Genomic DNA, 20,529 nt, shown 5'->3' on the forward strand with positions numbered 1-20,529 from the left:
TCAACGCGACTCGGTGATGAGTGGGAGCTGTCGTTGATATTGCTCAGTGTATGCACGTGTCAACGCATGTCTTTGTGCGTGGATACGATGTGTGTCAAGATAATGAGTGTATACTGTGTGATTAAAATGTAACTTCACAAACATATTATAGTAATATACAAAGCATGTGCTTGTACTGTACAATGAGTATGTGCCAGGCTACGTGCATGTTTGTATTAAGGGGTCTGTGAAGTTCTAGATTTGAAGCTTTCGTGACTGCAAGGATTCATACTCTTAAGTTTTTTCGGTGAAGTCACGTAGGTAAAAAATTAAATTAATAGAAACAAAATAAAATAATAAATCACGACGTTTCGGAGGCAACACAAGTCTCCGTCATCAGGTGGGACCGTCACAGCTAGATTTACTGTTTCAAGTGAGGCTGGTAAAGGGAATACCGACAACAAAAATAAAATAAAACCATGTTTGCACCGCCCGGGAATCGAACCCGGGTCGAAAGAATGGGAATCTTCCATGATACCACGACACCAGCGGTGCTGATGTGGAATCTAAACACGTTCTGCTGTCTCGTTTGTATTGTTTTGTCTCTTTTGTATTGTCTGACTCATATTCTATAGTTCTTTCGATAAAGTCACGTAGATAGGGAAAAAAATGATAACAATAATTTAATAATTAAAATGAGAATAAAGTGAGTAAAAATTACAAAAATACTACGACGTTTCGATCGCAACACAAGTGGTCCTCATCAAGTTATCAGAGTGTGTTTTTTGTTTGCATTATGACCACAAGTATTGTGGTTAATGCACACATGATTCGTTGTAAAAATGTTTCAGGTGTGTTGCCAGAAAACAGGGGAAAACCCCTTTTATTATATTTTGATCCTGGCAAAGGAGGTCCAATGATGCGACTAACGAGAATTTTAAAACAACATCCTTGCACCGCCCGGGAATCGAACCCGGGTCGAAAGAATGGGAATCTTCCATGATACCACTACACCAGCGGTGCTGATGGGGACAGCTACGCACGTTCTGCTGTCTCGTTTGTATTGTTTGGTCTCGTCTGTACTTTGTGTTGTCTGTGTCGTCTCTTCTTGGTTCTTTTGGTAAAGTCACGTAGAAGGGAAGTAATAAAATAATAAAAATTAAACAATAAAATAATTCTCACGACGTTTCGGCCACAACGCAAGCAGCCGTCCTCAGGTGAAGACCAGGTCTGTCGGGGAGACAGATGAATCCCTGCAGTCACGAAAGCTTTAAATCGAAATGTGTCGTCTCTGTTTTTATTTCTCGTTTAGTTGGCTTGACTCGTTGATATTGTGTCTCGTTTGTATTGTCTGTCTCGAGTGTATTGTTTGAATCGTTTGAATTGTTTACCCCAGTTTCGTTTGTATTATTTTCATATTGTGTGTACATTGTGTGTATGCTGTGTGTATTCTGTGTGTATGTTGTGTGTATGTTGTGTGTACATTGTGTGTATACTGTGTGTATACTGTGTGTACGTTGTGTGCATACTGTGTGTATACTGTGTGTATGTTGTGTGTACATTGTGTGTATACTGTGTGTATACTGTGTGTATGTTGTGTGTACATTGTGTGTATACTGTGTGTATACTGTGTGTATACTGTGTGTACATTGTGTGTATACTGTGTGTATACTGTGTGTATGTTGTGTGTATGCTGTGTGTCTACTGTGTGTATGTTATGTGTGTACATGTCTCTGTCTCGTTCGTATTGTTTAGCCCTGTCGCGTTGTTGACGTGCAATTCGCTCTGAGCCTGTCCCGTGACCTCCTGCCAGCAACGAGCCTTCAACACTTCAGCTGGCCTGCATGTGCACCTAGCCGGGCACAGCGTCGGGATGCCATCAGCGCCGCTTATTTGCAGATGGCAGTGGTTGTTGTTGTTGCGGTGATATATGTCTATGTGCACATGTACACGTGCCTATGTGTGCAAAAAGAATGTGTGTAAAGTTGTACTTCAAGAACTTCAAATATTATTCAATGGTGTGATTATACTGTACACTGAGTTTGTACCAGGCCACGTGCGTGTTTCTAAAGTGGGGACTAACTATAATTATAAAAGAACATTCTTGCACCGCCCGGGAATCGAACCCGGGTCGAAAGAATGGGAATCTTCCATGATACCACTACACCAGCGGTGCGTCTGTAGAAACTAAACATGTTCTGCCGTCTCCTTTGTATTGTTTTGTCTCTTTTGTGTAAAAAATAAAATAATAACAATAAAATAATAAAAATGTGAATAAAGTAACAATTATAAAAAAATATCACGATGTTTCGATCGCAACACAAGCGGTCGTCATCAGGTTGTTGTTTTTTACTCGTTTGTATTATCTGTCTCCTTTGTTTCGTGTGTCTCGTTTGTAGTGTCTGATTCCTTTGTATTGTTAGTCTTGTTGGCATTGTCTGTCTCCTTAGTATTGTCTGCATCGTCTGCATTGTTCTGTCTCGTTCAACTTGTTCGTCTCTGTCTCGTTGGCTCCGTTTCGCTCGTTCTGGACCTGGGCCTGTCCCGTGACTTCCCGCCAACAGCGAGTCTTTACAACTAGATGTGCACTTCTCCTGGCACAGCGCGGTCGTCTAACCAACGCGAGTCTGTGCGGAATGCCAGATATTGACATTGCGATGGGTGCATGCGCGTGTAAATGTGTACTTGCTTGTATACTGTGTATTTGTGTGTGGAGTGGGCACCTGTTAGTTTACAATGTAACTACACGAATAACTTTACCTAATGTGCTCTTGGGTGTTTTACTACACACTGCGTATGTACCAGGCTACGTGCATGTTGAAAGGAAGGGGTCTATAAAGGGAACACCGACAACTATGAAATAAAAATAAATGTTTGCAACGCCCGGGAATCGAACCCGGGTCGAAAGAATGGGAATCTTCCATGATACCACTACACCAGCGGTGCTGATGGGGACAGCAACACACGTTCTGCTGTCTCGTTTGCATTGTTCTGTCTCGTCTGCACTTTGTGTTGTCTGTGTCGTCTCTGTTTTTATTTCTCGTTTGGTTTGCTTGACTCGTTGATATTGTGTGTCTTGTTCGTATTGCCTGTCTCGTTTGTATTCTCTGACTCGTTTGTGTCTCGTTTGTATCGTCTATCTCGTTTCTATTGTCTTTCTCGTTTGGATTGTGTCCCACTGTTTCGTTTGTATTATTTTCATATTATGTGTACATTGTGTGTATACTGTGTGTATACTGTGTGTACATTGTGTGCATACTGTGTGTATACTGTGTGTATACTGTGTGTATGCTGTGTGTACATTGTGTGTATGCTGTGTGTATACTGTGTGTATACTGTGTGTATGTTGTGTGTATGCTGTGTGTACATTGTGTGTATGCTGTGTGTATGCTGTGTGTACATTGTGTGTATGCTGTGTGTATACTGTGTGTATATTGTGTGTATGCTGTGTGTATACTGTGTGTATGTTATGTGTGTACATGTCTCTGTCTCGTTCGTATTGTTCCGCCCTGTCTCGTTGTCGACGTGCAATTCGCTCTGAGCCTGTCCCGTGACCTCCTGCCAGCAACGAGCCGTCACCACTTCAGCTGGCCTGCATGTGCACCTAGCCGGGCACAGCATCGGGATGGCATCAGAACCACTTAGTGGCAAATGGCAGTGGTTGTTGTTGTTGTTGCGGTGATATATGTCTATGTGCATATGTGCACGTGCATATGGGCGCAAAATTAACTTGTGGAAGTGTGATACAAATGTAGCTTCAAGAACAACTTAAAATATTGTGCAAACGTGTGCTTGTTAGGTGCAATGAGCATGTGCCAGGCTACGTGCGTGTTTATAACGTGGGGTCTTTAAAAGGACTAAAGATAATTATAAAACAACATTCGTGCACCGCCCGGGAATCGAACCCGGGTCGAAAGAATGGGAATCTTCCATGAAACCACTACACCAGCGGTGTTGATGGATACATTCAACACGTTCTACATCATGAGGTCTCCTTTACCAGTACCAAAATATACTAATAGCGTTTTTCCCCTTTTTTCTGGCAACAAAACTGACACCTTTTGCAAGGAATCATGTTTACATTAATCACAATACTTGCAGTCAAATGCGAACAAAAAACAATACTCTGATAACACTGGTCAACACACTTTTCTGGAATAAGGTATTCCAACGGTTTTAAGGTAATTTTGGGGTGCTGATTCCAAATCTGGCATCAGTTTTTGTCTATCACATCAGGTTTTGAGAAATCAAATATTGCATTTTCAATAAAAACTGCGGAAGAAAAATATTAAATAAATGTAGATATCTACATAAAATGATATTATAAACACACTATCCTAAAATACAGCACCATGTTTTAACACTAAAGCAGTCACTGACTCGCAACAACTTGCAATCATAAGTGACAGAGTTAATTTCGGGTAAAATCAATGAAAATGAGGTATGCCGATAGCATAAAAATGAGATGTGATAGAGCAAATCTGAGATCAGATTTGGAATCAGCACCCTGAAATCAGTCTAAAACAGCTGCAAAAGTCCAGGCCAGAAATTTTTGTTTTTTTGTTGACCAGTGTAATGTGTGCATTGTCCTTGAAACTAATTGGTCCACACCAGAGGCAGCTTTCCTTAGAGCCGAGTCTCATATGGTGTTCGACCAGATGACGCTCGTTCTAGACCTGGGCCTGTCCCGTGACTTCCCGCCAACAGCGAGTCTTTACAACTAGATGTGCACTTCTCCTGGCACAGCGCGGTCGTCTAACCAACGCGAGTCTGTGCGGAATGCCAGATATTGACATTGCGATGGGTGCATGCGCGTGTAAATGTGTACTTGCTTGTATACTGTGTATTTGTGTGTGGAGTGGGCACCTGTTAGTTTACAATGGAACTACACGAATAACTTTACCTAATGTGCTCTTGGGTGTTTTACTACACACTGCGTATGTACCAGGCTACGTGCATGTTGAAAGAAAGGGGTCTATAAAGGGAATACCGACGACTATGAAATAAAAATAAATGTTTGCACCGCCCGGGAATCGAACCCGGGTCGAAAGAATGGGAATCTTCCATGATACCACTACACCAGCGGTGCTTCTGTGCAAACTAAACACGTGTTGCCGTCTCGTTTGTATTGTTTTGTCTCTTTTGTATTGTCTGACTCATATTCTATGGTTCTTTCGATAAAGTCACGCCGATAGGAAAAATAATAACAATAATGAAATTATTAAAATGTGAATAAAGTGAGTAAAATAATACAAATATCACGAGGTTTCGACCGCAACACAAGCGGTCGTCATTAGGTTGTTGTTTTTTACTCGTTCGTATTGTCTGTCTCCTTTGTTTCGTGTCTCGTGAGGATTGTCTGTATCCTTTGTATTGTTCGTCTCACTCTTGGGTTCTTTCGGTAAAAGTCACGGTAGAAAGAGAAAATATTAAATTAAATAATAGCATACGACGTTTCGATTGCAATACAAGCAATCACCATCAGGTACAAATGAAAGAGAAAACAAAGCCTCGTAAACTTAGAAATACAATGCAATACAACACAGATAGTGGGCTAACATAACAGTCAACACCCTACCTGCTTGATTACGTTCTTCCAAAGATTGCTAAATTTATGAGAGAGATTAAACACAGAACCATAGACACATAAGCAGAGAGAGATACCACAGAGACAGTGCCAATGTGTTTGTTTAACTTTTCTAATGTGCTCTTGGGTGTTTCACTACACAATGAGCATGTACCAGGCTACGTGCGTGTTTATAACGTGGGGTCTTTAAAAGGACTAAAGATAATTATAAAACAACATTCGTGCACCGCCTGGGAATCGAACCCGGGTCGAAAGAATGGGAATCTTCCATGATACCACTACACCAGCGATGCTGATGGAGGTAGCCATACACGGCCTGCTGTCTCGTTTGTATTGTACCGACACGTTTGTATTGTCTGTCTTGTTTGCATTGTCTGTTTCGTTTGTTTCGCTCTTCTCAATTGTCCTGGGCCTGTCCTGTGACATCCCGCCAACAGCGAGTCTTCAAAATGTCACTTGGACTTGATGTGCACTCGCCTGGCACAGCGCCGTGGTGTTGTCAACGCGACTCGGTGATGAGTGGGAGCTGTCGTTGATGTTGCTCAGTGTATGCACGTGTCAACGCATGTCTTTGTGCGTGGATACGATGTGTGTCAAGATAATGAGTGTATACTGTGTGATTAAAATGTAACTTCACAAACATATTAAAATTATATACAAAGCATATGCTTGTACTGTACAATGAGCATGTACCAGGCTACGTGCATGTTTAGAAGACTGGGGTCTGTAAAGGTAATACCGACTACTATTAAAAACAACATACTCGTTGATTCTTTCGGTAAAGTCACGTAGGTATAAAATAAAATAAATGACGCTTGTGTTGTGACCGAAACGTCGTGCTTTATTTTATTTTATACCTACGTGACTTTACCGAAAGAACCAACGAGTATGGATTCCTGCAGTCACGAAAGCTTCAAATAAGAATAAAACATGTTTGCACCGCCCGGGAATCGAACCCGGGTAGAAATAATGGGAATCTGCCATGATACCTCTACACCAGCGGTGCTGATGGGGAATCTAAACACGTTCTGCTGTCTCGTTTGTATTGTTTTGTCTCTTTTGTATTGTCTGACTCATATTCTATAGTTCTTTCGATAAAGTCACGTAGATAGGGAAAAAAATGATAACAATAATTTAATAATAAAAATGAGAATAAAGTGAGTAAAAATTACAAAAATACTACGACGTTTCGATCGCAACACAAGTGGTCCTCATCAAGTTATCAGAGTGTGTTTTTTGTTTGCATTATGACCACAAGTATTGTGGTTAATGCACACATGATTCGTTGTAAAAATGTTTCAGGTGTGTTGCCAGAAAACAGGGGAAAACCCCTTTTATTATATTTTGATCCTGGCAAAGGAGGTCCAATGATGCGACTAACGAGAATTTTAAAACAACATCCTTGCACCGCCCGGGAATCGAACCCGGGTCGAAAGAATGGGAATCTTCCATGATACCACTACACCAGCGGTGCTGATGGGGACAGCTACACACGTTCTGCTGTCTCGTTTGTATTGTTTGGTCTCGTCTGTACTTTGTGTTGTCTGTGTCGTCTCTTCTTGGTTCTTTTGGTAAAGTCACGTAGAAGGGAAGTAATAAAATAATAATAATTAAACATATTAAAATAATTCTCACGACGTTTCGGCCACAACGCAAGCAGCCGTCCTCAGGTGACGACCAGGTCTGTCGGGGAGACAGATGAATCCTTGCAGTCACGAAAGCTTTAAATCGAAATGTGTCGTCTCTGTTTTTATTTCTCGTTTAGTTTGCTTGACTCGTTGATATTGTGTTTCTTGTTTGTATTGTCTGTCTCGTGTGTATTGTTTGAATCGTTTGAATTGTTTACCCCAGTTTCGTTTGTATTATTTTCATATTGTGTGTACATTGTGTGTATATTGTGTGCTTGTTATAAGTGTACATGTCTCTGTCTTGTTCGTATTGTTTAGCCCTGTCTCGTTGTCTACGTGAAATTCGCTCTGAGCCTGTCCCGTGACCTCCTGCCAGCAACGAGCCTTCAACACTTCAGCTGGCCTGCATGTGCACCTAGCCGGGCACAGCGTCGGGATGCCATCAGCGCCGCTTATTTGCAGATGGCAGTGGTTGTTGTTGTTGCGGTGATATATGTCTATGTGCACATGTACACGTGCCTATGTGTGCAAAAAGAATGTGTGTAAAGTTGTACTTCAAGAACTTCAAATATTATTCAATGGTGTGATTATACTGTACACTGAGTTTGTACCAGGCCACGTGCGTGTTTCTAAAGTGGGGGTCTATAAAGGGAATACCGACGACTATGAAATAAAAATAAATGTTTGCACCGCCCGGGAATCGAACCCGGTCGAAAGAATGGGAATCTTCCATGATACCACTACACCAGCGGTGCTTCTGTGCAAACTAAACACGTGTTGCCGTCTCGTTTGTATTGTTTTGTCTCTTTTGTATTGTCTGACTCATATTCTATGGTTCTTTCGATAAAGTCACGCCGATAGGAAAAATAATAACAATAATGAAATGATAAAAATGTGAATAAAGTGAGTAAAATAATACAAATATCACGACGTTTCGACCGCAACACAAGCGGTCGTCATTAGGTTGTTGTTTTTTACTCGTTCGTATTGTCTGTCTCCTTTGTTTCGTGTCTCGTGAGGATTGTCTGTATCCTTTGTATTGTTCGTCTCACTCTTGGGTTCTTTCGGTAAAAGTCACGGTAGAAAGAGAAAATATTAAATTAAATAATAGCATACGACGTTTCGATTGCAATACAAGCAATCACCATCAGGTACAAATGAAAGAGAAAACAAAGCCTCGTAAACTTAGAAATACAATGCAATACAACACAGATAGTGGGCTAACATAACAGTCAACACCCTACCTGCTTGATTACGTTCTTCCAAAGATTGCTAAATTCATGAGAGAGATTAAACACAGAACCATAGACACATAAGCAGAGAGAGATACCACAGAGACAGTGCCAATGTGTTTGTTTAACTTTTCTAATGTGCTCTTGGGTGTTTCACTACACAATGAGCATGTACCAGGCTACGTGCGTGTTTATAACGTGGGGTCTTTAAAAGGACTAAAGATAATTATAAAACAACATTCGTGCACCGCCTGGGAATCGAACCCGGGTCGAAAGAATGGGAATCTTCCATGATACCACTACACCAGCGGTGCTGATGGAGGTAACCATACACGGCCTGCTGTCTCGTTTGTATTGTCCCGACACGTTTGAATTGTCTGTCTTGTTTGTATTGTCTGTTTCGTTTGTTTCGCTCTTCTCCATTGTCCTGGGCCTGTCCTGTGACATCCCGCCAACAGCGAGTCTTCAAAATGTCACTTGGACTTGATGTGCACTCGCCTGGCACAGCGCCGTGGTGTGGTCAACGCGACTCGGTGATGAGTGGGAGCTGTCGTTGATGTTGCTCAGTGTATACACGTGTCAACGCATGTCTTTGTGCGTGGATACGATGTGTGTCAAAATAGTGTGATTAAAATGTAACTTCACGAACATGTTAAAATAATATACAAAGCATGTGCTTGTACTGTACAATGAGCATGTACCATGCTACGTGCATGTTTGGAAGACTGGGGTCTGTAAAGGTAATACCGACTACTATTAAAAACAACATCCTCGTTGATTCTTTCGGTAAAGTCACGTAGGTATAAAATAAAATAAATCACGCTTGTGTTGTGCCCGAAACGTCGTGCTTTATTTTATTTTATACCTACGTGACTTTACCGAAAGAACCAACGAGTATGGATTCCGGCAGTCACGAAAGCTTCAAATAAAAATAAAACATGTTTGCACCGCCCGGGAATCGAACCCGGGTCGAAAGAATGGGAATCTTCATTGATACCACTAAACCAGGGGTGCTGATGTGGAATCTAAACACGTTCTGCTGTCTCGTTTGCACTGTTTCGTCTCTTTTGCATTGTCTGTCTCATATTCTATGGTTCTTTCAGTTAAGTCATGTAGAAAGAAAAAATAACAACAATAAAATAATAAAATGTGAATAAAGTGAGTATTGTGTCTCGTTTGTATTGTGTCTCCTTTGTATTGTGTCTCCTTTGTATTGTGTCTCCTTTGTATTGTGTCTCCTTTGTATTGTCTGTCTCCTTTGTATTGTGTCTCCTTTGTATTGCGTCTCCCTATATGAACTGCAATGTAATAGAAAGTTTTTGCAGGAAACAATCCAATCTGTTATTAAACAAACTTTTAACATGCATTGAACGAGTTGCTGCTGCGTTTGCCTGCCGCGCCATCGTAAGAACGAAATTTTGTAAGTTGGACCATCGTAACTCAGGGACTATCTGTACACACAGTATACACATAATGTACACACAATATGAAAATAATACAAACGAAACGGGGGTAAACAATCCAAACGAGAAAGACAATCCCAACGAGAGATACAATACAAACGAAATAGACAATACGAAAAAGACACTAAATGAACGAGTCAAACAAACCAAACGAGAAATATAACAGAGACGACACAGACAACACAAAGTACAGACGAGACAAAACAATACAAACGAGACAGCAGGCCGTGTGTAGCTGTCCCCATCAGCACCGCTGGTGTAGTGGTATCATGGAAGATTCCCATTCTTTCGACCCGGGTTCGATTCCCGGGCGGTGCAAACATATTTTTATTTTATAGTCGAAGGTATTCCCTTCATAGACCCCTTCTTTTCAACATGCCCGTAGCCTGGTACATAATCAGTGTGTAGTAAAACACCCAAGAGCACATTAGGTAAAGTTATTCGTGTAGTTCCATTGTAAACTAACAGGTGCCCACTCACACTATGAGATCTCTTTTACCAGTGGCAAAATATAATGGTAGGTTTTTACCCTTTTAACTGGTACAAAACTGACACCTTTATTCAAGGCATCATGTTTGCAATGACCACAACACAAGTAGTCAATAAAGCAAACAAAAAGAAGCAACTCTGATAAGGATAATAATATGCACTGTCCTTGAAGTTGATTGGCCCACACCCGAGACGGCTTTCTTTAGAGCCTAGTCCCCATTGGTGTAGGGCCAGATGACACCAGAAGGCGTACTTCAAGGACAGTGCATATTATTATCCTTATCAGAGTTGCTTCTTTTTGTTTGCTTTATTGACTACTTGTGTTGTGGTCATTGCAAACATGATGCCTTGAATAAAGGTGTCAGTTTTGTACCAGTTAAAAGGGTAAAAACCTACCATTATAAGGTGCCCACTCCACACACAAATACACAGTATACAAGCAAGTACACATTTACACGCGCATTCACCCATCGCAATGTCAATATCTGGCATTCCGCACAGAATCGCGTTGCTTAGACGACGGCGCTGTGCCAGGAGAAGTGCACATCTAGTTGTAAAGACTCGCTGCAGGCGGGAAGTCACGGGACAGGCCCAGGTCCAGAACGAGCGAGACGGAGGCAACGAGACAGACGAACAAGATGAACGAGACAGAACGATACAGAAGATGCAGACAATACGAAGGAGACACACAATGCCAACAAGGCAAACAATACAGAGGAATCAGACAATACGAACGAGACACAATTCAAAAAGACTAACAATACAAAGGAGACAGACAATACAAACGAGACACAATTCAAAAAGACTAACAATACAAAGGAGACAGACAATACAAACGAGTAAAAAAAAAGTAACCTGATGACGACCGCTTGTGTTGCGATCGAAACGTCGTGATATTTTTTAACATTTTTACTAACTTTATTCATATTTTTATCATTTTATTGTTAATTTTTTTTTATTTCGAGGCGACTTTACCGAAAGAACCATAGAATATGAGACTAAACAATACAAAAGAGACAAAACAATACAAACGAGACAGCAGAACGTGTCCTGTGTCCCCATCAGCACCGCTGGTGTAGTGGTATCATGGAAGATTCCCATTCTTTCGACCCGGGTTCGATTCCCGGGCGGTGCAAGAATCTTGTTTTATAATTATCTTTTAAAGACCCCACGTAGCCTAGCACATCCTCAGTGTACAGTACAAGCACATGGTGGCAAAATACTTTAAATTGTTTGTGAAGTCACTGGTCGAGCCAGTGGGGGTTGGCACGTGCCCCCCCCCCCCCCAATGATCCGATCGAAAGCATTGGGGGTTATTCGTAATAAATCGGCATTTTGCGACCCACACTGCCACTGTGCAGCATATTATTACGTGCCAGGGACTCTATGAGATGATAGTACAATTGTCTGAGTCCATAATCGGCAATAAGTAACGGCAAAGCAGTTATAAGTGACTCAGAATTGTGCGCAGTTGCGTATACAGGACACGACTTCCCTGAAGGCATCAACAGCTTCAGCGAGCGCGATGCCGATCACACGACGCGGTTCGAAATCGGCCATCGCCGCACACGCGTCGGATAAACAGCAAGCGACAAGTCCTGACTTACTAACAACTCCTTACTTAATAACATCTCCTCGATAATTTTTCATTGCTGGAGGGGTTGCCCCCCCCCCCGACCTGAAAATCCTGGCTCCGCCATTGCGTGAAGTTCCATTTTAAACATACATGTACACACGTTATTTTGTCCCCATATGCACGTGCACATGCGCAGGTACGTACACATATATAGCCGCAACAACAACAACAACAACCATTGCCATCCGCCACTAAGCGGCGCTGATGTCATCCCGATGCTGTGCCCGGCTAGGTGCACATGCAGGCCAGCTGAAGTGGTGACGGCTCGTTGCTGGCAGGAGGTCACGGGACAGGCCCAGAGCGAATTGCACGTCGACAACGCGACAGAGACATGTAAACACATAACATACACACAGTATACACACAACATACACACAACATACATACAACATACACACAATGTACACACAACATACACACAGTTTACACACAACATACACACAGTTTACACACAATGTACACACAACATACACACAATGTACACACAACATACACACAGTGTACACACAACATACACACAACATACACACAATGTACACACAACATACACACAATGTACACACAACATACACACAGTTTACACACAATGTACACACAATATGAAAATAATACAAACGAAACAGTGGGACACAATCCAAACGAGAAAGACAATACAAACGAGATAGACGATACAAACGAGACACAATACAAACGAGTCAGAGAATACCAGCGAGACAGACAATACGAACAAGACACACAATATAAACGAGTCAAGCAAACCAAACGAGAAATAAAAACAGAGACGACACAGACAACACAAAGTGCAGACGAGACAAAACAATACAAACGAGACAGCAGAACGTGTGTTGCTGTCCCCATCAGCACCGCTGGTGTAGCGGTATCATGGAAGATTCCCATTCTTTCGACCCGGGTTCGATTCCCGGGCGGTGCAAGGATGTTGTTTTAAAATTCTCGTTAGTCACATCATTAGACATCCTTTGCCAAAACCAAAATATAATAAAAGGGGTTTTCCCCTGTTTTCTGGCCACACACCTGAAACATTTTTACAACGAATCATGTGTGCATTAACCACAATACTTGTGGTCATAATGCAAACAAAAAACACACTCTGATAACTTGATGAGGACCACTTGTGTTGCGATCGAAACGTCGTGGTATTTTTGTAATTTTTACTCACTTTATACTCATTTTAATTATTAAATTATTGTTATAATTTTTTTCCCTATCTACGTTACTTTATCGAATGAACTATAGAATATGAGTCAGACAATACAAAAGAGACAAAACAATACAAACGAGACAGCAGAACGTGTTTAGATTCCACATCAGCACCGCTGGTGTCGTGGTATCATGGCAGATTCCCATTCTTTCGACCCGGGTTCGATTCCCGGGCGGTGCAAGCATGTTTTATTCTTATTTGAAGCTTTCGTGACTGCAGGAATCCATACTCGTTGGTTCTGTCGGTAAAGTCACGTAGGTAGAAAATAAAATAAAGCACGACGTTTCGGGCACAACACAAGCGTGATTTATTTTATTTTATACCTACGTGACTTTGCCGAAAGAATCAACGAGTATGTTGTTTTTAATAGTAGTCGGTATTACCTTTACAGACCCCAGTCTTCTAAACATGAACGTAGCCTGGTACATACTCATTGTACAGTACAAGCATATGCTTTGTATATTACTATAATATGTTTGTGAAGTTACATTTTAATCACACAGTATACACTCATTATCTTGACACACATCGTATCCACGCACAAAGACATGCGTTGACACGTGCATACACTGAGCAACATCAACGACAGCTCCCACTCATCACCGAGTCGCGTTGACAACACCACGGCGCTGTGCCAGGCGAGTGCACATCAAGTCCAAGTGACATTTTGAAGACTCGCTGTTGGCGGGAAGTCACGGGACAGGCCCAGGACAATGGAGAAAAGCGAAACCAACGAGTCAGACAATACAAACGAGACAGAACAATACAAACGAGACAGAACAATACAAACGAGAAAGCAGGCCGCGTGTAGCTGCCTCATCAGCACCGCTGGTGTCGTGGTATCATGGAAGATTCCCATTCTTTCGACCCGGGTTCGATTCCCGGGCGGTGCAAGAATCTTGTTTTTATCTTTAGTCCCTTTAAAGACCCCACGTTAAAAACACGCACGTAGCCTGGCACGTACTCAGTGTACAGTACAAGCACATGGTGGCATAATGTTTTAAATTGTTCGTGGAGTTACATTTTAAACATGCATGTACAGATACATTTTTCCCTCGTAGGCACGTGCGCATGTGCAGGTACGTACACGTGTTTAGCCGCAACAGCAACAACAATCACTGCCATCCGCCACTAAGTGGCGCTGATGTCATCCCGATGATGTACCCGGCTAGGTGCACATGCAGGCCAGCTGAAGTGGTGACGGCTCAGTTTAGATCTTAAGTTTTCGTGACTGCAATGTTCCATACTCTCTGCTTCTTTCGGTAAAGTCACGTAAGTATAAAATGAAATTTAAAAACTTTATTATAATTTTTTTAAAAATTAAAAATTTAAAATAATCAAAAAATACATTAAATCACGACGTTTCGGAAGCAACGCAAGCTTCCGTCATCAGGTGGGAAACCCACAGCAAGACATAAAATTACTGTAGTGGACAAGAGCCGTTCGTAACACGATATTATATACGGCAAGAGAGGAGGGGGGGAGGAGCCAGGGAGGAGAAGCAGAGAGGGTGCGGGGTGATGGTGGCAGAGGAGTGAATGTACAACATTTCCAACGAGTGGAATGTGCAACTAACACACGCTGGTACGACCCAGTAGAAAAACCAACAATATCATTGCCAACCATGGTAGTAGGTTTTTATCCTTTAAACTGGTACAAAACTGACACCTTTATACAAGGCATCATGTTTGCAATAACCGCAACACAAGCAGTCAAAATGCAAACAAAAAGAAGCAACTCTGATGATGATACTGATATGCACTGTCCTTGAAGTTGATTGGTCCACACCCGAGACAGCTTTTCTTAGAGCCTAGTCTCCATTGGTGCTGGACCAGATGACGCCAAAAGGCGTACAACTCAAAAACAGCGCACTATCAGAGTACTGAGAGCTCGGGGTAAGCATTTACACTATGAGACATCTCCTTTACCAGTGGCAAAATATAGTAGTACGTTTTTACCCTTTAAACTGGTACAAAACTGACACCTTCATACAAGGCATCATGTTTGCAATAAAGCGTAAAAACCTACTACTATATTTTGCCACTGGTAAAGGAGGTCTCATAGAATATCATTACCAGTTCGATTTCTCTAATCGAACCAGTCAAACGGCTCACCCTAAAACCTTCGGGCTTGGGCTAAACCACCCAGATTCTATGGTCTTCCCAAGATCCATAAAGATGGCAACTCCGCTTCAGCCCATTCGTCTCCACTATCAACTCACCCACCTACAAACTGGCCCGTTTTCTGTCTGATACCTTTCTTCCGTTCACTGGCAAGACCTGCCTCAGCAGTACTTAACTCAGCTCACTTGGTTTCTCTAATCAAGAACACATTTCGCTGTCCCCTGATGATTTCCTCGTCAGCTTTGATGCGGTCTCTCTAATCACCAAGGTCCCAGCAATAATTGAAGACCTCGTCCAACATGGACTAACATTCTGATGTCTTGCACCACTCGGGAATCGAACCCGGGCCGAAAGAATGGGAATCTTCCATGACACCACTACACCAGCGGTGCTGATGGGGAAACTAAACACGTTCTGCTGCCTCGTTTGTATTGTTTTGTCTCTTTTGTATTGTCTGTCTCGTTTGTATTGTCTGTCTCGTTTGTATTGTCTGTCTCGTTTGTATTGTCTGTCTCGTTTGTATTTTTTGACTCGTTTGTATTGTCTGTCTCGTTTGTATTGTCTGTCTCGTTTATATTGTCTGTCTCGTTTGTATTGTCTGTCTCGTTTATATTGTCTGTCTCGTTTGCATTGTCTGTCTCGTTTGTATTGTCTGTCTCGTTTGTATTGTCTGTCTCGTTCAACTTGTTTGTCTCTGTCTCAATTGCTCCGTTTCGCTCGTTCTGGACCTGGGCCTGCCCCGTGACTTCCCGCCTGCAGCGAGTCTTTACAACTAGATGTGCACTTCTCCTGGCACAGCACCGTCGTCTAACCAACGCGAGTCTGTGCGGAATGCCAGATATTGACATTGCGATGGGTGCATGCGCGTGTAAATGTGTACTTGCTTGTATACTGTGTATTTGTGTGTGGAGTGGGCACCTGTTAGTTTACAATGGATCTACACGAATAACTTTACCTAATGTGTTCCTGGGTGTTTTACTACACACTGCGTATGTACCAGGCTACGTGCATGTTGAAAAGAAAGGGTCTATAAAGGGAATACCGACAACCATGCAAATATACTCTTTGGTTCTTTCGGTAATGTCACGTAGGTATAAAATGAAATAAAAAATCACGTCGTTTCGATTGCAACACCACAAGCAATCATCATCAGGTGGGAAAACCACAGCAAGAATTTTTTTCCTGTGGTTTTCCCACCTGATGACGATGTGTTGCGTTGCAATCGAAACGTCGTGATTATTTTTTATTTTTATTTTATTTTATACCTACGTGGCTTTACCGAAAGAGCCAGAAAGTATGGATTCCTGCAGTCACGAAAGCTTCAAATCTAGATTGACCGTCATTCAATTGGCAGATCGCGTGTGGTGGTGGGGTAAAGTGGTGGGTACGGCCACCTCGCCCGCCCAACCGGCCCCCTCGTGCATGCCCCTTTGTCGACGTTTGATGCACATTTGTAAACGATGTATTTACACGTGCAAAGGCCCAACCGCATTTGCGCCAATTGAGATGTAAGTGCAGCAGACAGAGATGGGAAGACAAAGAGGTGGCTGGGCGTGGTGCTGGCCACCCACCCCCTCGTGTGCCACAGTGCCGACCTCCATAGGTGCTGCTCGCTCACAGCACTTGCCCCAACAGTCCGTTGAGGCTATAAAAGGGGGGCTTTGTCTTTTTTTACGCGGGGAACGGTGGCGCATTGGTTAGCGTGCTGCGCTACGAACCTGAGTTCCATTCCCGCTCACGACCAAAAATAGTGCACTTTGCCCAAAAATCGATGAAAGGCTATACGGGTGATCTTTGCCTTTGTTTCCAATTGAGTATGGATTTTGACTTACAACTTTCGTGACTGCAGGAATGAATATTCTTGGTTCTTTCGGTGAAGTCACGTAGACAGAAAAAAATAAGGAAATTTTTTTTGAAAATAATAAAAGCAAAAAACCACAATCAAAATGTTTAATTATAATTAAAATAAATTGAAAATAATATAATCATTTATTTGCATTTTTTAAATTGTAATTCATTTTCATTAAAATTTTATTTTACTATTTTGGTCGTGTTCTTTGCTTTTATTACTTATGTATTTTTTATTTTAATTATTTTTTTCTATCTACGTGACTTTACCGAAAGAAACAACAATTGAGTATGATTCCACGTTGATTTTGAGACCAGATCGTGTAAGTGAAATGTGTGTCGTAAATCTTTCAACATTGGGATGTGTTGAGCCAAGACCAGCTACGCAATTGTTTCTCTAGCTGCGTGCGATTCGATTTCCCGACGCGGCAGTTAAAACAAATGGGCACGCCTTATATCCAAGTTCAAGCCACTGCTGGATAGAAAAATTCTTCTGGGCGCCTGCAACTCACGAATGGGTGTCCAGTCGAACACTCCGCTAGGCATGCCAGGGCAAGTCCTTGGTGAGGAGGGAGGTGAGAGGTGGGTGAGAGGTTGGGGGTTGTGGGTGGTTCAGTTCACTGTCCTGGGGAGCGGTATAGTAGCGGTTAGCGCGCTGCGCTATGAACCTGGCGACCCGGGTTCGATTCCCGCTCATGGCCAACACCAGTGACGGTTATCTAAACCGGTCCTGGGCCTCCCCTAGGTCGACTCAGCCTGAAATTAGTACCTGGCGCGGTGTGTAAACATCGTCACCCTAACTGGGGGCGTGGTGCTGGCCCACCCACCCCCTCGTGTACCGTTCCGGCCTTCATACTGTAGATGCCACTGGTTCTTCACGTTCTGCAGATGTAGATGCCACTGGTTCTTCGCGTTCTGCAGATGTAGATGCCACTGGTTCTTCACGTTCTGCAGATGTAGATGCCACTGGTTCTTCACGTTTTGCAGATGTAGATGCCACTGGTTCTTCACGTTCTGCAGATGTAGATGCCACTGGTTCTTTGCGTTTTGTAGATGTAGATGCCACTGGTTCTGCAGATGTAGATGCCACTGGTTCTTCACGTTATGCAGATGTAGATGCCACCACTGCCATCTATTGCGCGGCGGTTGAACTTACGACTCTCGGCTTTCGCGAGCAATATCCGTAGTGTAGGTTTTTTTGGGAACGCGTAAATGTGCGTGGTTAAACCCGCCACCACTCGACACAGCCAACTAGTAAGGTTTGTCACGTGAACAGAACGTGCCAATTCGTCACTAGTACAACACTAGTGTATAGTGTAGTTTATAGTAGTGTAGTGTATAGTGTAGTATACTAGTAAATCATAACCGGTTTGTTGGAGAGCAAATCCACAACATTTACAATCCGAGTACGACGTTTCGCCAGTAATTACAACTAGCGTCATCAGGCGGACAGCCTGAAACGGGCTGCTCAAATTACTGATGTGATGTGTCAAATGTCCTGCCTCATTGTTTTGTCGACACGGTCGCTGTGTGTATGCGCGTGTCGTGGTGTTGTGGTGAATGTGGTGAATGTGTGTGCCACACCCTCCATCCTCGACCCCTGAACTCTTCATCACAAAATCCGCTCTCTTCCCGCTCGCTCCAGTCGCCACCACGTGGGTGCGGCAGCGACCCGCACCGCCACCCAGTCAGTTCATAGACACACACACTTACACACACCCTCACTCACCCTCACTCACACACACACACACACCCTCACTCACTCACACACACACACACACACCCACCCACCCACCCTCACCCACCTTCACCCTCCCCCACTCTCACCCTCACACACCCTCACTCACACCCACACCCTTACCCACCCTCACCCACACACACCCTCACCCACCCTCACCCACCCTCACTCTCACTCCCCCTCACCCACCCTCACCCTCAAACACCCTCACCCTCACCCACCCTCACCCTAACCCTCACCGACCGTTACCCTCACCGACCGTCACCCTCACCGACCGTCACCCTCACCCACCGTCACCCTCACCCACCGTCACCCTCACCCACCGTCATCCACCGTCACCCTCACCCACACCCACCCTCACCCACCCACACCCACCCTCACCCACCCACACCCACCCACCCCCTCCTACCCCCTCCACCCCGCCCCTCCTCCCCACTCACCCACCCCCTCCTCCCCACCCACCCCCTCCACCCCGCCCCTATTCCCTCCACTTCCACCAAATGAATTCAGACACGCCCCTCCCCCCCACGCCCCCCACCCTCCCTCCACCCCATCAATTAATCGACGTAGGGGAGGGCCCATGAGCTGTTCGGATGTTCACGGTTGGCTACGTACGGTGCGAAAGAAGTTCACGATACGTGCATGCTGACGTACAGAGAGCATCATCAGTGACGGTGTTGGCCGTCCATAAATGACGTCACGCACTTGGGGGGGGGGGGGGTCAGACATTTGTGACGATGTGTGACGAGGGGGGGGGGGGTTGAGAAATGTGACGTCACATCAAAATGCGCAACTTTAAATAAATATAGATAAAACGTTTTACCTAATTAAATCGACTTTTAAATAAATGTTTTCTCCTACAACATCAGAGTGCAGCGCCACATTAAATACGCACTACAATAACAATAGTTTAAAGCGATTTGAAGCATGTTTTATTTTTGGGGGGGGGCAGAGCTTTGTGACGTCATATTTGAGGGGGGGTCTGACTTTTTGTGACGCTGCGTGACGATGGGGGGGGGGGGGTCAAAAATCGTCCAAAATCGCGTGACGTCATTTATGGACGGCCCCTTCGAGCAGCGCGCGAACCGCTTGGCTACACCGACCCCTCCCCCCGCCCCACTCAATCAATGAATATCCCCCCACCCCCACCCACACACCCGATCCGATCAATGGATATACACGGCGACCCAGCCCATCGCCTCCCACCACATCAACTCACCCGCCCTCACGCGGCAGATGAATGCGGAGGTCACAGAGCGCACGGAGCTAGCGTCAACGGCGCTCGCTGGAGCCGCTCCCGTCTGCAGCCAGAGGAGTTGGTGGGGCAGTGCGCTAGGGGGGAGGGTGGGTGGGTGGAGTGGTGGGGAGTGAGAGACCAGGGTGGGTAGAAAGGTGGGGAGAGACGCACCAGGGTGGGTGGAGAGGTGGGGAGAGAGGTGGGGAGAGAGGCACCAGGGTGGGTGGGTGGAGAGGTGGGGAGTGAGAGACCAGGGTGGGTGGAGAGGTGGGGAGAGAGAGAGCAGGGTGGGTGGGAGGGAGGGTGGAGTGGGTGGGTAGAAAGTGGGGAGAGACACACCAGGGTGGGTG

The 20,529-nt window shown here is 44.1% G+C and overlaps 16 non-coding genes across 16 annotated transcripts; 5 read left to right on the forward strand and 11 right to left on the reverse strand.

The window, feature by feature from the left end:
• Positions 1-463: 463 nt before the first annotated feature.
• On the reverse strand, positions 464-534 carry TRNAG-CCC (transfer RNA glycine (anticodon CCC)). The gene has a single exon. It is a non-coding gene; the product is annotated as a tRNA-Gly (tRNA).
• A 397-nt stretch (positions 535-931) lies between these two features.
• TRNAG-CCC (transfer RNA glycine (anticodon CCC)) lies at positions 932-1,002 on the reverse strand. The gene has a single exon. It is a non-coding gene; the product is annotated as a tRNA-Gly (tRNA).
• A 1,082-nt stretch (positions 1,003-2,084) lies between these two features.
• TRNAG-CCC (transfer RNA glycine (anticodon CCC)) lies at positions 2,085-2,155 on the reverse strand. The gene has a single exon. It is a non-coding gene; the product is annotated as a tRNA-Gly (tRNA).
• Positions 2,156-2,854: 699 nt separating this feature from the next.
• TRNAG-CCC (transfer RNA glycine (anticodon CCC)) lies at positions 2,855-2,925 on the reverse strand. The gene has a single exon. It is a non-coding gene; the product is annotated as a tRNA-Gly (tRNA).
• A 938-nt stretch (positions 2,926-3,863) lies between these two features.
• On the reverse strand, positions 3,864-3,934 carry TRNAG-CCC (transfer RNA glycine (anticodon CCC)). The gene has a single exon. It is a non-coding gene; the product is annotated as a tRNA-Gly (tRNA).
• Positions 3,935-4,997: 1,063 nt separating this feature from the next.
• On the reverse strand, positions 4,998-5,068 carry TRNAG-CCC (transfer RNA glycine (anticodon CCC)). The gene has a single exon. It is a non-coding gene; the product is annotated as a tRNA-Gly (tRNA).
• Positions 5,069-5,788: 720 nt separating this feature from the next.
• Positions 5,789-5,859, reverse strand: TRNAG-CCC (transfer RNA glycine (anticodon CCC)). Its single transcript has one exon. It is a non-coding gene; the product is annotated as a tRNA-Gly (tRNA).
• A 1,110-nt stretch (positions 5,860-6,969) lies between these two features.
• On the reverse strand, positions 6,970-7,040 carry TRNAG-CCC (transfer RNA glycine (anticodon CCC)). Its single transcript has one exon. It is a non-coding gene; the product is annotated as a tRNA-Gly (tRNA).
• Positions 7,041-7,879: 839 nt separating this feature from the next.
• On the reverse strand, positions 7,880-7,949 carry TRNAG-CCC (transfer RNA glycine (anticodon CCC)). The gene has a single exon. It is a non-coding gene; the product is annotated as a tRNA-Gly (tRNA).
• A 720-nt stretch (positions 7,950-8,669) lies between these two features.
• Positions 8,670-8,740, reverse strand: TRNAG-CCC (transfer RNA glycine (anticodon CCC)). Its single transcript has one exon. It is a non-coding gene; the product is annotated as a tRNA-Gly (tRNA).
• A 1,396-nt stretch (positions 8,741-10,136) lies between these two features.
• TRNAG-CCC (transfer RNA glycine (anticodon CCC)) lies at positions 10,137-10,207 on the forward strand. The gene has a single exon. It is a non-coding gene; the product is annotated as a tRNA-Gly (tRNA).
• Positions 10,208-11,442: 1,235 nt separating this feature from the next.
• Positions 11,443-11,513, forward strand: TRNAG-CCC (transfer RNA glycine (anticodon CCC)). The gene has a single exon. It is a non-coding gene; the product is annotated as a tRNA-Gly (tRNA).
• A 1,361-nt stretch (positions 11,514-12,874) lies between these two features.
• Positions 12,875-12,945, forward strand: TRNAG-CCC (transfer RNA glycine (anticodon CCC)). The gene has a single exon. It is a non-coding gene; the product is annotated as a tRNA-Gly (tRNA).
• A 397-nt stretch (positions 12,946-13,342) lies between these two features.
• TRNAG-CCC (transfer RNA glycine (anticodon CCC)) lies at positions 13,343-13,413 on the forward strand. The gene has a single exon. It is a non-coding gene; the product is annotated as a tRNA-Gly (tRNA).
• A 642-nt stretch (positions 13,414-14,055) lies between these two features.
• TRNAG-CCC (transfer RNA glycine (anticodon CCC)) lies at positions 14,056-14,126 on the forward strand. The gene has a single exon. It is a non-coding gene; the product is annotated as a tRNA-Gly (tRNA).
• A 1,551-nt stretch (positions 14,127-15,677) lies between these two features.
• Positions 15,678-15,748, reverse strand: TRNAG-CCC (transfer RNA glycine (anticodon CCC)). Its single transcript has one exon. It is a non-coding gene; the product is annotated as a tRNA-Gly (tRNA).
• Positions 15,749-20,529: the final 4,781 nt, after the last annotated feature.

Source organism: Lampetra planeri, unplaced genomic scaffold, assembly GCF_965212315.1.
Source record: "Lampetra planeri unplaced genomic scaffold, kcLamPlan1.2.h2 scaffold_417, whole genome shotgun sequence".
NCBI classification, from domain to species: domain Eukaryota; kingdom Metazoa; phylum Chordata; class Hyperoartia; order Petromyzontiformes; family Petromyzontidae; genus Lampetra; species Lampetra planeri.